General features: G+C 41.7%; 1 protein-coding gene across 2 annotated transcripts in view; it reads right to left on the bottom strand.

Annotated features, from left to right (window-relative positions):
* Positions 1 to 13155, bottom strand: part of STPG2 (sperm tail PG-rich repeat containing 2) — a 261402-nt gene that overhangs the window by 105348 nt on the left and 142899 nt on the right. The gene's annotated exons all lie outside the window — the stretch shown is intronic.

Genomic DNA, 13155 nt, shown 5'->3' with positions numbered 1-13155 from the left:
TTGCTAGAAAAACCTCTGTTTTGGTGAAGATCATCTACAGCGTATGAACAAACTACTTGTATTTGTCAAGCTCTCTTGCGCAAAAACAACAAAAAGTGCTTTCAGTAGCTGTTCTGTTTTCAACAACTCTACAGCATAGTAAAGATCAGTTATATGGCAACTACACAATGGCAACATATGATGACCTTAGGAGAGTGTGTTTCACCTTTTTGTATTTAACACTTTCCTCTCAGGAGCTTAGAGTACTTAAACCTTACAACAACTTACTGAGGTAGGCAATAAAATTGCTATTCAGCTAATGAATTAGGAATTCTATCTATTTAATATCCAACATTCATATAGACACAGATGGACAAATCATTTGATTTTTGCCCATTTCATTTTACATGTTTTTACCTATGGATGTATTCTATTCTATTTCCATATTAATCTGAGGATAGTTTTAAAATATATTTAAATATATATACTGTACATAATTTCACTCATATAAATATTCAAATGTATTTTAGAACACATTGGATTTCAGGGTTGCCCCTCAGGGCTCCCTCTGCCTTTGTTTGTCTGTTGGATTTATACACTGCCTTTCTCCTAAAATGGGATTCAAGATGGCTTACAATAATTTTAGAAAGTTAGAACTAAAACATTAATTACAAAAGTTAAGAAGCAATTAAATAATACAAATATTAAAACACAACAATTAGACACAGCATGGTTAAAACTATTTTTAAAAAGGGAAAAAAATAAAGCATTAAAAGTAACACACACACTACATAAGTAAAATTCATACACCAAAAGCCTGCCTAAATAAAAATGTAGCCCAAATATAAATATCATACCATGATTGGACCTGCTTAGCTATGCTATAGTCATGTTGAGATCTTAGCTATAAGGAGAGGAGACAGGAAGATGCAGATAGTTGCTGTGTAAGAACCACAGCCATATAATGTTTGGCTTATCATGGAATGTGAAAAGGAGCAGAGAAGTGGATCTGGAGTGAATATAGAAGTGAAATTACATATGTTCATTTAGTTCTGGCAAAAGATGTGTGCTGATCTATTATAATAAACTCTTTCTGGTTCATCCATGAAGCATGGCCTTTGAGAGACAGGGCATTATTACACTGATACTTTTTTGAGCTGAGAACTGTCTCACAATGGTCTGAGTGTGAAAGCCAACCAGCACAGGAACATTTTCACATCATAGCAAGCATCTAGGAAAAGCCTGTCTGTGTTGTGATTGATATGTAATGGGAAAATCAATCTGAAAGCCAACCTGCACATGAACATATATCAGTAGATTAGTTCAGTCAGTATCATAACACAAAATTCAAATTTCTCCCAGTGTCATTTCTACAGGTTTAATTGGTCAGTCTTGAGGAGAAAGTCTTCTCCATAACCTTTCTTTTGTTTCTGGCTTGGCTTGTTCCCTAAGAGTTGAGATGTCAGAAATTCTAGGAATAGAACCTTCATATCAGTATGCTATTTTTTTGTGTGTTGGGCTGCTAATATCTGATCAGAGCATTACCTGAGCAGCAATGGGTTCTTTGACTGAATCATGCACCCTATGATTCCCAAAATGACTTCCTGTTCGGGTCAATTCTTTGCCTTAACAACAAGGGCAATCATTTTGAACAACTGTCATCAGTTTCTCACTCCAGGAAATCCCAATTTTGAGGCCTCTGTTATGATTGGAAAACCCTTTCAGAACAATGATGTTGTCCTCATTGACAGAGCTGTTTGTGCCATTCATCTTAAGCAGACATATCATGCTTCCTCCCTAAGCCATTTTATTTCAGCCCCCAGCTATTAGCATGCTCCTGGTTCTTCTGTCTGACAGCTCACATGCATCAAAAGAAATGTCCCATACCAGTTTCCTTCTGAATTCACTGCACAGTCTGGGCCCATAGATAAATATCATCATGACTATTGGGACACCCTTCAAAAGACGTGGGATGTTTTTGCCCAGGCTGGACTCAAATGTGGCACAGTTTAAACTAATTAGATGGGGTAGGATGAAGGCTAGAAAGAACCTAATCTAGCCCCACTTTATTCTTATCTTTATATTGATCTTCTTGTTATATTTCTGGACTAGAGACTGATTTTTTCCTACATTGTCCTAGGACATAGTTTCCATTATACATGTGCTGCTGTTTGTGCGACACAGGTCAAAGATTCACATTACAAGTTTCTCATAGCACCAGCTGAGAACTGAATTATGCAAAAGCTATCTTCTATTTATTTACCAAAATGCCACATTTTAATCACAGGTCAACAAAGAATAAAACTTTCTCACTTCATAGCATGCATCTAGGAAAAGCCTGTCTGTGTAGTGATTGGTATGTAATGGGAAAATCAAGAGAAGGTGATTCCTATAATTATATATTTTCTGGCCCTATGCAGGTTCACTCTCTATGAAATGTCAACCAATGCTACAGGGCAAAAGCAGTACAGAACAAGAGCATTGGGTAATTTAAAGTGAAAATCTATGCTGCTGGCCCCTCAGTATGAACATTTTCAGTACAGTCAAGGAGGACTGGAAAATGATTGCTTTACAAAATGGAGCTTTAAAAATCAAACACAAATTTTCTTTGCAGTCGGAGGCACATTTGTGGATCTTATGTCATTCAGTTGCCATCCACTTTACTGCTGACTTCTGCTATTAGCCTATAAAAACTAGGTGTTTAAAACAACAGCCAGAATCAAGGATTAGAAAAATAAAGGATATACCTGAAATTGAAAGCAATGTAGTTCTTATTTGTCCATAGTTTCCATTCTGAATTTTCTATTTTAAGTAACCAAGAATGACAGAGAAACTGTGGTATCTTAAAGATTAAGGTAAGGGATGTTATCTGAGGGGCTAAAGAGACCAGCTTGAAGCACCAGTGTGGGGGCAGCATGGGAGTGTGGTGTTTGGACAATGCACACCCCCACACTGGTGTCATGCCACCCGCCTGACAGCATGGCGGACAGTGTCCCTTGGGTTTATATACCACACGCTGAAAGGAGCACCAAAAATAGCTGCCACGGCAGCAAAAGTACTTTTTACCAGTTCTAACAGGAGCAGCATTTTACCACCTTTATTGAGCCTGCAAACTGCCGGATTGGGGCTGCAGCGTGCTGTTGCCACGGCCCTGATCCAGTGCTGAAGGGGGGGGCAGGATGCTGCTCTATCGGGGCCATCTGCTTTACCTCTAAGTGTAGAATACCTAGATATAAGGGCTTTGCCCCCATCAGTAATGCCCCTACATGGCTTGGGTCCTGACTACTTACGGGAGCGCCTTCTCCCATATTGTCTTCCCCATCTTTTATGGTCCTCTGGGAAGAATTAACTTCAATCTAAAAAATCCAGACTGTCCACCATTTCCCAGAGGGCCTTCTCCACTGCTGCTTCAAGGCTATGGAACAACCTGCCGGAGGAGATCTACTACATTAACACCCTGGCGGCTTTTGAAAAGGCCGTTAAAACGGATCTCTTCTGGCAGGCCTTTCCAAACTAGCCTCCCCTCCCCGAGCACAATGGAGCTTATTCCCCCCATTATATAGTCCTTCTTATTTTTTCCCCCAGTTTTGTTGATCTTATCATCACAATGTTTTATATTGTAAATAATTTAATTTAGTTTTATAATCAGGAATGGGCGATTGGGCAGGGGATTAATTTTAACTAGATTTGATATTTAATACACTGTTTTTATATGTTGTAACCCACCCTGATTCCCCGTGAAAAGGCAGGCTATAAATAAATTGATGTTGTTGTTGTTGTTATTCTTGTAATCCTCTATTGTTAAGACCAGAGAGAGAGAGATCAAGCAGCAAGCTGAGATTTACAGGACTTCAAGTATGCTGTTATCACCGTCTATTATCCCCTCTGTTGTAAACCGCTCGGATTCCCAGTGATTGGGCGGTATATAAATAAATCCTATTATTGTTGTTGTTGTTGTTGTTGTTCCATGTTGAACCTGGCTGACTATAAAGAGTTAGAGGGGGGAAAGCAATGGGAAAAGAAGTTGTGACTCACTGTTAGAAGAGAAGGAAAGCAACCACATAATGATGACCAGGGATGACCATTCATATGGCCAATAAGCTAAGAAGTAACCTTCCCTTGAAGTTAATGTCATTTACCAGGTCCTTCACACTTAAATCATCCTGCAGTGAATGCAGATTTATCCCAACAAAAGTTCATGGTATATAAAATTAGTTAATGTTTAATGTGCCACAAATATCCTTTCTCTCTTTTTGCCCTATCAGACATAGGTAGTCTTCTGACTTTTAAGAATCAGTTAAAAATAATAGCCATTTCCAAAATGATGTTAAGGTGACCCAATTTACTCTACGACAACTTCAATAGCCTCTTGAGTAATATATTCCCAGGTATGCTATTCTGAAGTAACAAAAAAGAAATGTGGCCCTTAAGAAGGACTTGTGCAGTGTGCCTGTATACTAATTGTCAATTACGAACTCTGCCTAAGGCTCATTTTGATGTAAATGACATATCAAATTAGGGTCAGAGAAGTGCACAAACTAGTGAGTTACCAAACTTGAGGAACAAAGTCCATGTGGGGCAAAAACATGTAAGGCATGCAAAAATGAGCCCTCCCTCCATGATAACTGTCATCCTTCGGCCTGTGAGGGAGCGAACAGGAAGGCCCAGCTCCACCAGGGCTAGCCTGAAGAAGAAGAGCCCTCGCTCCAGTCCATCTGCCTTGGTCCAGGCGTCTGAGGGAGAGAATAACCACTGGACCTCATCCCTTTTCCTACCACCATTCCCTTCTCCTTTTGTGTCATGTCTTTTAGATTGTAAGCCTGAGGGCAGGGAACCGTCTAATTAAAAATAATAATTGTAAGGTGCTCTGATAGCCTTTAGGGCTGAAGGGCGGGGTATAAATAACATAAATAAATAAATAAATGTATAAATAAAAGAAATATGCCTTTCCTTAAAATGATTTGTGGCAATATAAAAATTTTAGTCAAACTTAAAAGCTACATGAAGGTCTAATTACTAATGTGAAAAAAATCCACTTTCAAGTGCAAAGGCAAGAATAAAAATGTGCTGCTTATTTGACATTATTGTCAAATCAACTCAAGGGCAGTTAACAACAACCAAAACCCGAGTACAAAATGTATGCCTTTTACAACAGGTCTGAATGCAACACCAATACAGTATATACACATATTCAATTCTCCATTTGTCTCTACAAAATACAAGAGGGGGCAACATTTCGTGAACTGCCACTTTCAATTATTCTATTGAGCAAAATTCTGAGTTGAACATGCTATTCAGACTGAAATGTGGTGTATAAGGAACAAAGAATATTGTACCATCATAAAAACTAGGAAATGTTTTAAAGGTTGGGTTTTGTGTTTTTTTAAAGTTTTTAAGGTGTGACATTAGGGTGTGATTTATTTTATTTTATTTTATTTTATTTTAGCTGTCACACAGGCACGTTACAGACCACCCAAAACGGGCGGTCTCACGCTGCTGCCGGTTGCAGCGCGGAGGAGCCCCAGCATCCAAACCGCACAGCTCCTCCCCGCTGCAAATAAGAAGCGTCAAAATGGCGCTTCTCTTTGTGGCGCAGTTATGACGCCGTGAGGCGCCAATGGCGCACTCACAGCGTCATATGTGCCGCGTGACGTGCGGACACAAAGCGTCTGCTACGTCAAGATGGCGCCCCCTGCGTGGAACAGGCACCGCCATTTTGTACGGACTCGGTCCGTATTAGAGTTAGGAGCGTCCAGAAGGGACGCCCCTTTCTAACCCTAGTACGGACCCAATCCGCACTTTATGCCCGTCTGTTAACGGGCCATTATAACACAATTAGCCTTCTTTAAAATGCCTTAATGAGTTTTACATGTACTCAAGTCCAAAACAATAAATAAATAAATAAAATCTCCAAAATATTAAATGAGACGTAATGATAAAACCTTGCCAACTATCACTAAGAACAAAGGAAAGGATAAAGTGTGGCCTATGTAACTTTTTAAAAAGGGGAGATTTTCTCCCTGAAATCACAAATTCAAGTCCAGAGGTCCTGAAGATACCTGTGGCATATATGTAATATATGAAGTCACATATAAAACTGCACCGATGCCAATTCATATTAATCCAAATCCATTCAGCCTAGGGCTGTCTACTCTGGCAGTCTCCTAGTTGGCAGTATGTTGCTCTCGGTAATGAGTGTAGCAATCCAAGAGCAGTGCTAGCAGGGTTATACACAAGAAGAAAAACAGCCAAACCAGAAGGTAATGCAAAACTCAAATTAAGAGTAGCACCAGTGAGCAAGTAAATCCAGTAAGAATGATCCAGGGCTAACACCAGAAAAGAGTCAAGAGCCTGAAACCAGCCAAGCTCAAGAACCAAACAGGCAAGGATAATGTAAGAGCAAAGTCAAACTCATCTTGCATTCAGGCCACTGGCTCATTAGTCAAAATAAGAGTTAAGGCATCCAAGGAAGGCTAACAAAGGACTCTATCACATGGGGTAAAAAAAAAACGGCTTACCTTTCCTGAACTGAATTCTAATTCAGGAGGCAGCCAGGTACTATCATACATAAATCACCACCAAAATCGTTGCCCAGATCCAGCCCAGATGCAGCTTGAGTCAAAGCTGCGCCCAGCCGGCAACTTTTCAAAAACAGAAGCTTCCGACTTTACAAAATGGCTGCCAAAGTGTCTCCATGGACCAAGGCTGTATCTGGGCAGCAATTTCAGTGGCACTTTATGTATGATAGGACCCAGCTGCCTCCTGAATTAGAATTCAATTCAGGAAAAGAAAGCGAGGTCATAAACACTGTAACACATCCTCCCAGCTGGAACAGAGGTTTTTATACCTAGGCTGCTTGGGCTTCACTTAGTGCTCAGCTACTGGGACTTCAGCATGAGCTTTCAGGAGGGTGTTTCCCTTGAGAAAGCCCTAAATATCAAGAAGGCTTCTACTCCTAAGAAATCTTTCCTTGCACATGGGCACTTTGTTACCTCACTTATATTTTCCTCCTGCACCATTCTCTTGCACTGACAGGAGGTTCTCTCTCATCTTCTGATTCCAGAACTGACCTCCAAGGTTCACACTGCAAAAGCAATCTGCTCCTCAGTGCCATATGTCCCTGGAATCTTTGTATATTCCAGTGAAGGCAAGAAAGGGAGCAATTCTCTCACTATGCCAAGCATTGATATATGGCAGTTACTACCATAAGTATCAATGCTAGGGGTGAAACTTGTGACCTTCCACAGATAAAACATATGCTCTATCAATGAACTAGAACCTTTGTCCTAAGATATATGCAGCTCCCTGAGGAAGAAGATGCACAATCATTATCAGGACAGACATCAAACAGTTGCGAAGAGACTTGCCATAAAATCTCTCTTAAGAATCTTTTTTTTTCAGTAGTGGATCTACCATTTCTTACATTGTAGCCATACAGATGGGATAGATGGTATCAGACTTAATTCAGGGACTTAGCCAAGGGGGGGATCCGGGGGGTCCGGACCCCCCCTTCCGTTAGATATAATGAATGGTGTGTGCTGCTGTGCCCAAGCCCCATTATAATGGTGGCACTTAGTTGGGACCCTCCCCCCTTCCCAAAATCCTGGCTACATCCCTGCTTAATTAGAACTTACCTTATGTCATTAATACATTCTGTTCTAGGGACTTTATCACATGAGGCTAAAAGGGCGGGATTTAACAGGATAAAGGCACTTTTGGCCAGGTCTTATTACATAACATGTAGAGAGCAGAACAAAGGACTCTATGTAACATTTGTCGACCTCATCAAAGCCTTCTGTGGCAGATCCTGGAACGACTAGGATTCTCCCCCCCCAAAAAAAAAAATTCCTCAAAATGATTATCCTGCTACATGAAGGCCAGCAAGGTCAAGTTAGATATGGCAACGCTCTCTCGGAGCCCTTTCTAATAACTAATGGTGTGAAACAAGGTTGTGTTCTCGCTCCAACTTTATTTACAATCTTCTTCAGCATGATGCTCCAAAGGGCTATGGCAGATCTCGAACAAAACGACTGCATTTATATACGCTACCGTACTGATGGTAGCCTGTTTAACTTAAGCCGCCTGAGGGCTCGCAGTAAGACTCTAATCTAGTCTGTGAGCTGCTTTTTGCTGATGATGCTGCCCTCGTTGCCCATACGGAAGCAGCCCTGCAGCGCCTAACATCTTGTTTTGCTACAGCTGCAGAGCTCTTTGGGCTGGAAGTCAGCCTGAAGAAAACGGAAGTTCTCTACCAGCCTGCACCACAGGAAGAACACTACCATCCCCACATCACTGTAGGCATATCTGTGCTTAAGTCCGTCCAGCAGTTCACCTACCTGGGAAGCATCATCTACTCAGATGCCAAGATTGATAAAGAGATCAATCACAGATTAGCAAAGGCATATAGTGCATTCGGAATGCTTCACAAAAGAGTCTGGAGTAACAAACACCTGAGGCAAAGCACAAAAATCTGTGTGTATAGAGCCATTGTACTGTCTATTCTCCTTTATGGGTCTGAAATATGGATCACCTATCACCAACACTTACAACTCCTCGAACGCTTTCATCAGCGCTATTTACGCACAATTCTAAATATACACTGGACTATGTGACGGATGTTGCTGTCCTTGAGCAAGCAGGGATCACTAGCATTGAGGCCATGCTATTGAGGACGCAGCTGTGCTGGGCAGGACACGTTTCTAGGATGAAGGACCATCGCCTCCCCAAAATAGTATTCTATGGTGAACTCGTCATGGGTCAGCGTAAGAAGGGCGCTCCAAAGAAGAGATACAAGGACTCCCTAAAACAACATCTCAGGCTTGGACAAATCGATCACCAACAATGGTCCGCCTTGGCCTCGCATCGGGAGGCATGGAGACGCACTAGCCACGATGCTGCAGCCTTTTTTGAATGCTCACACCGAACAAGTCTTGAAGAGAAACGACAACCCGGAAACATCACCCAAGGAGACTTTCTGCTGTGCTTTCTGCAACCAGACTCCAACAGCCAACAGCCTCCCAAAGCTGGGAGGGTCTAGCTTTGGGAGTGGGCAGGAGAAGCACATACACACAGAGGGCACTTGGCACTGTAGAAAACAAATCATGCAACCATGGATTGCCAAAGTATTATTGTGGGGGGAATTGTGGGGGGGGGGGGGGATATGCCAAACCAGTATGCTTCTATTCTTAAACAAGTGTGATTGTGGTGGGACAGAAGACTGTTGTTATAGTCTTTGGTATACTACTATCATTGTTCTTATATACCTCCAAGTCTTTTTTCACTCATGGTGACCCTAGGGCGAACCTATCATAGGGTTTTCTTGGCAAGTTTCTTCAGACGAAGTTTGACTTTGCCACTGCCACCTTATGAAGATGATAGAGTGTGACTTGCCCAAGGTCAGCCAGTAGGTTTTTATACTCTAGCAAAGAAGTGAACCCTGATCTCCAGTCATAGTCCAGTGCTCAAACCAGTTTCCCACACTGGCTCTCTAGTATACTAGCAGCTGTAGCATGCTATTACTGATGGATAATTTTGCATTCCCAGGGAGAAGGAGAGTTAGCGTTAGACTGAATGGGTGAATAAATGTGCAAAAATAAAATAAAATAAAATAAAATAAAGGAAAAGAAAAGAAATAAAAGCAGAATAGTAAACTGATCATTTTTTAAAAAAAATTGCAAAGTAATAATAGTGTCTTTGTTCCTTAATTTCCTTGTTTGCTTCTGCTTTTCAGTTATTCATTTCACACAGGTGAGTCGCCACATTTTTCTTTCATTGATTAGACTCTCATATTATCACTCATACATTATTATTATTATTATTATTATTATTAACCTTTATTTATGAAGCGCTGTAAATTTACACAGCGTTGTACATGCAATCTTTTTAGTTAGACGGTTCCCTGCCCTCGGGCTTACAATCTAAAAAGACATGACACAGAAGGAGAAGGGAGTGGTGGAGGAAAAGGGTAAGAGGCCCAGCAGTTCCTCTCTACCTCCAAGGCCTGGACCAAGGCAGATGGACTGGAGGGAGGGCTTGGCTTCATAATGGATGGTTAATCATTTTCCAGGGAAAATACATACTCTCAAGTAGGATAATACATATACAGTACATAGCAATACAGGAAATGGTTTGATAAACAGGCACCAAAAGAACATCAAATAGTAAGCAACAATTATGCAATGCCTGGGAACGCTTCTCTGAACGGGAAGGTCTTCAACTCTGTTTTGAAGCTGGTTAAAGAAGTGATGGCTCTTGCTTGTGGGGGAAGAAGGTTCCAGGAGTGAGGACCAGCAAGTGAAAAGGGGCGAATCCGGGATGGGGCAGAGGAAATCCTGGGCTGACACAGTAGACCTTGACTACCAGAACGGAGGGACCTGGTGGGAAGGTGAGGAGAAAGAAGGTCTGATAAGTAAGGAGGGGCCAGTCTATGGAGGGCTTTAAATGTCGACAGCAGGAGCTTATACTGAATGCGGAAAGGGAGGGGGAGCCAGTGAAGGGATGCCAACACAGGAGAGATGTGGTCAGAGCGGTGGGTGGAAGTGATAATGCGTGCAGCTGAACGCTGAACAGAGATTAAAGGACGGAGGTGAGAACGAGGAAGCCCAGCCAGGAGGACGTTACAGTAATCCAGTCGTGAGACCACTAGGGCATGGACCAGGATCTTGGCAGTAGAGGCGAAGAGATATGGTCGGATTTTGGCAATATTGTACAAAAAGAATCTACAAGCCTTGGCTGTGGTCTGGATCTGAGGGATACACGACAGAGAAGAGTCAAAGATAAAACTGTAGCACCACCTTGACTGTGGAATTGCCAACCTTAGGAAGGTAAACTGGTCCTATCTCTTTTAACCTTCCAACAGACAGCCAAAACAGTGCTATTCTGCATGGTCTTCAGTGTTTGAAATTGCTGTTTTAACTGTCTCAGAACTGGATTCTAGAATTTTTTAGATTTCTTCAATGAGTTTTTAATATGTTTTTAAACATTTCCATCTTTGTATTGTTTTAATTGTTGTTGTTGTTTTATTGTTGCTCATAGTGTTTGGAGACCTTGTGGGCTGGGAGGCAATACAGAAACACTATAAAATAAATAAGTAAATAAACTGTGCACCAGTGTTTTTTTAACTGAGATTTAAACCTGTGATATCACAAACATATTCAGTTGATAATAGAATGCACCACTAGATTGCAATGCTTCCTATCCTGTCCCATCAGCAAGTAACATTAAGAAATATTGGTAATGTATTAAGATTTTTTAAAAATGCAAATGCCAACCTTTTTATATCCCCCAAAGCCCTAAAAGGCAATAAAGCATGCCTGTCTCCAAGGATGAAGAGCATTTGGGAGACTGCTTGTTCTGTTAATTTAGAGACAAAATCAACAAAGAGGAGTTAAAAGCTTGCTTTCTAGAACGGTGCTTCATAAATGCTGGATAAGTAAAACATTTAGGTTAATAGGACTCGGTGGAGTATTCACGACAATCTGTGAAAGGAAGGTAAGATTCAACATGCTGAGTTTTCAAGAAAGCAGTTCTCTCCACTGCACAGCTCTGAAATCATGTTTGGCTCTAAGTCACTCTAGGTTAACTCTATAAAAGAAATGCTTGGAGACATTTTTATGTTGAGTGCACTGCTGGCCTTGTGGAAGTAATATTCTTCAGGTAATCTCCAGATAACCCTTATGCTAAATATAAATGATGGTGTGGATGAGGAAAATGATGATGCTACATTAAAAATGAAGGGTAAAACTGTAATATCTGCTGTATCATTCTCTCTCTCTCTGTCTCCTCCCCCAAGCATACAGAAATCCTTTTCCCCATTTAAAAGACAACTAAAGGAGCAGCACACTGGACACCCTAGCCCTGCCCCCAGGCTGCCATTTTGGCACATGCCAGTCTACATGGCTCGTGCCATCATGACGCGACTCCGGTGCTATTATCTATATGATGCAGTGCCGAAGGGGCATCATAAAGATGCACCACCACGGCTATGGTGTCCCTTGGAGAGCACAAAAAGGAGCCGCTGTTTGAAGCTTCTTGCACTCTCTGGAGGCCAGATAGGGATCATAGAATCATAGAATCATAGAGTTGGAAGAGACTGCAAGGGCCATCCAGTCCAACCCCCTGCCATGCAGGAAATCCAAATCAAAGCATCCCCGACAGATGGCCATCCAGCCTCCGTTTGAAGACCTCCAAGGAGGGAGACTCCACTACACTCTGAGGGAGTGTGTTCCACCGTCGGACAGCCCTTACTGTCAGGAAGTTCCTCCTAATGTTGAGGTGGAATCTCTTTTCCTGCAGCTTGCTCCGGGTCCTAGTCTCTGGAGCAGCAGAAAACAAGCTTGCTCCCTCCTCAATATGACATCCCTTCAAATATTTAAACAGGGCTATCATATCACCTCTTAACCTTCTTTTCTCCAGGCTAAACATACCCAGCTCCCTTAGGCGTTCCTCAAAGGGCATGGTTTCCAGACCCTTGACCATTTTAGTCGCCCTCCTTTGGACACGCTCCAGTTTCTCAATGTCCTTTTTGAATTGTGGCGCCCAGAACTGGACACAATATTCCAGGTGGGGCCTGACCAGAGCAGAATATAGTGCCACTATTACTTCCCTTGATCTAGACACTATACTTCTATTGATGCAGCCTAAAATTGCATTGGCCTTGTTAGCTGCCGCATCACACTGTTGACTCATGTTCAACTTGTGGTCTACTTGGACTCCTAGATCCCTTTCACATGTTGTCTCCTTAAGCCAGGTGTCCCCCATCCTAAGACCCCAATCCAGCCAGTAAAGGGGGCACTGCATGCCAACCATCTGTACAGCCCCTAAGTTTTCAAAAAATCAAGTGCTCAAAACTAAATAATGTATAGAAGTTCAAAGATCAATGGTCAAGAGTTTGGAATAACTGAAAAGGGTATATTCAGGATTTGCATTAGGATCTGATTTATATAGATATGGTTTTGTTTTTTGTTTTTGTATTTGGTTTTGGTTTTTGGTTTTCATTAACCACCCTCAAGTCGATCTTAACTCATGACGACCCTGTGGATGAGACATCTCCAAGACTCCCTATCCTCCACTAGTTTCCTTAATTCTTGCAAATTCATACCTTAATGGAATCTGTCCATCCAATGTGTGGTCTTACTCTCTTTCTCCTTCCCTCCACCTTTCCTATCATAGTGGACT

The sequence above is a fragment of the Sceloporus occidentalis genome, unplaced genomic scaffold, assembly GCF_023333645.1.
Source record: "Sceloporus occidentalis isolate IW3139 unplaced genomic scaffold, rSceOcc1.0.p SCAF_5, whole genome shotgun sequence".
In the NCBI taxonomy this organism is placed as follows: domain Eukaryota; kingdom Metazoa; phylum Chordata; class Lepidosauria; order Squamata; family Phrynosomatidae; genus Sceloporus; species Sceloporus occidentalis.
The sequence above is the reverse complement of the archived record's forward strand: the minus strand, read 5'-3'. Positions and strand labels throughout refer to the sequence as shown.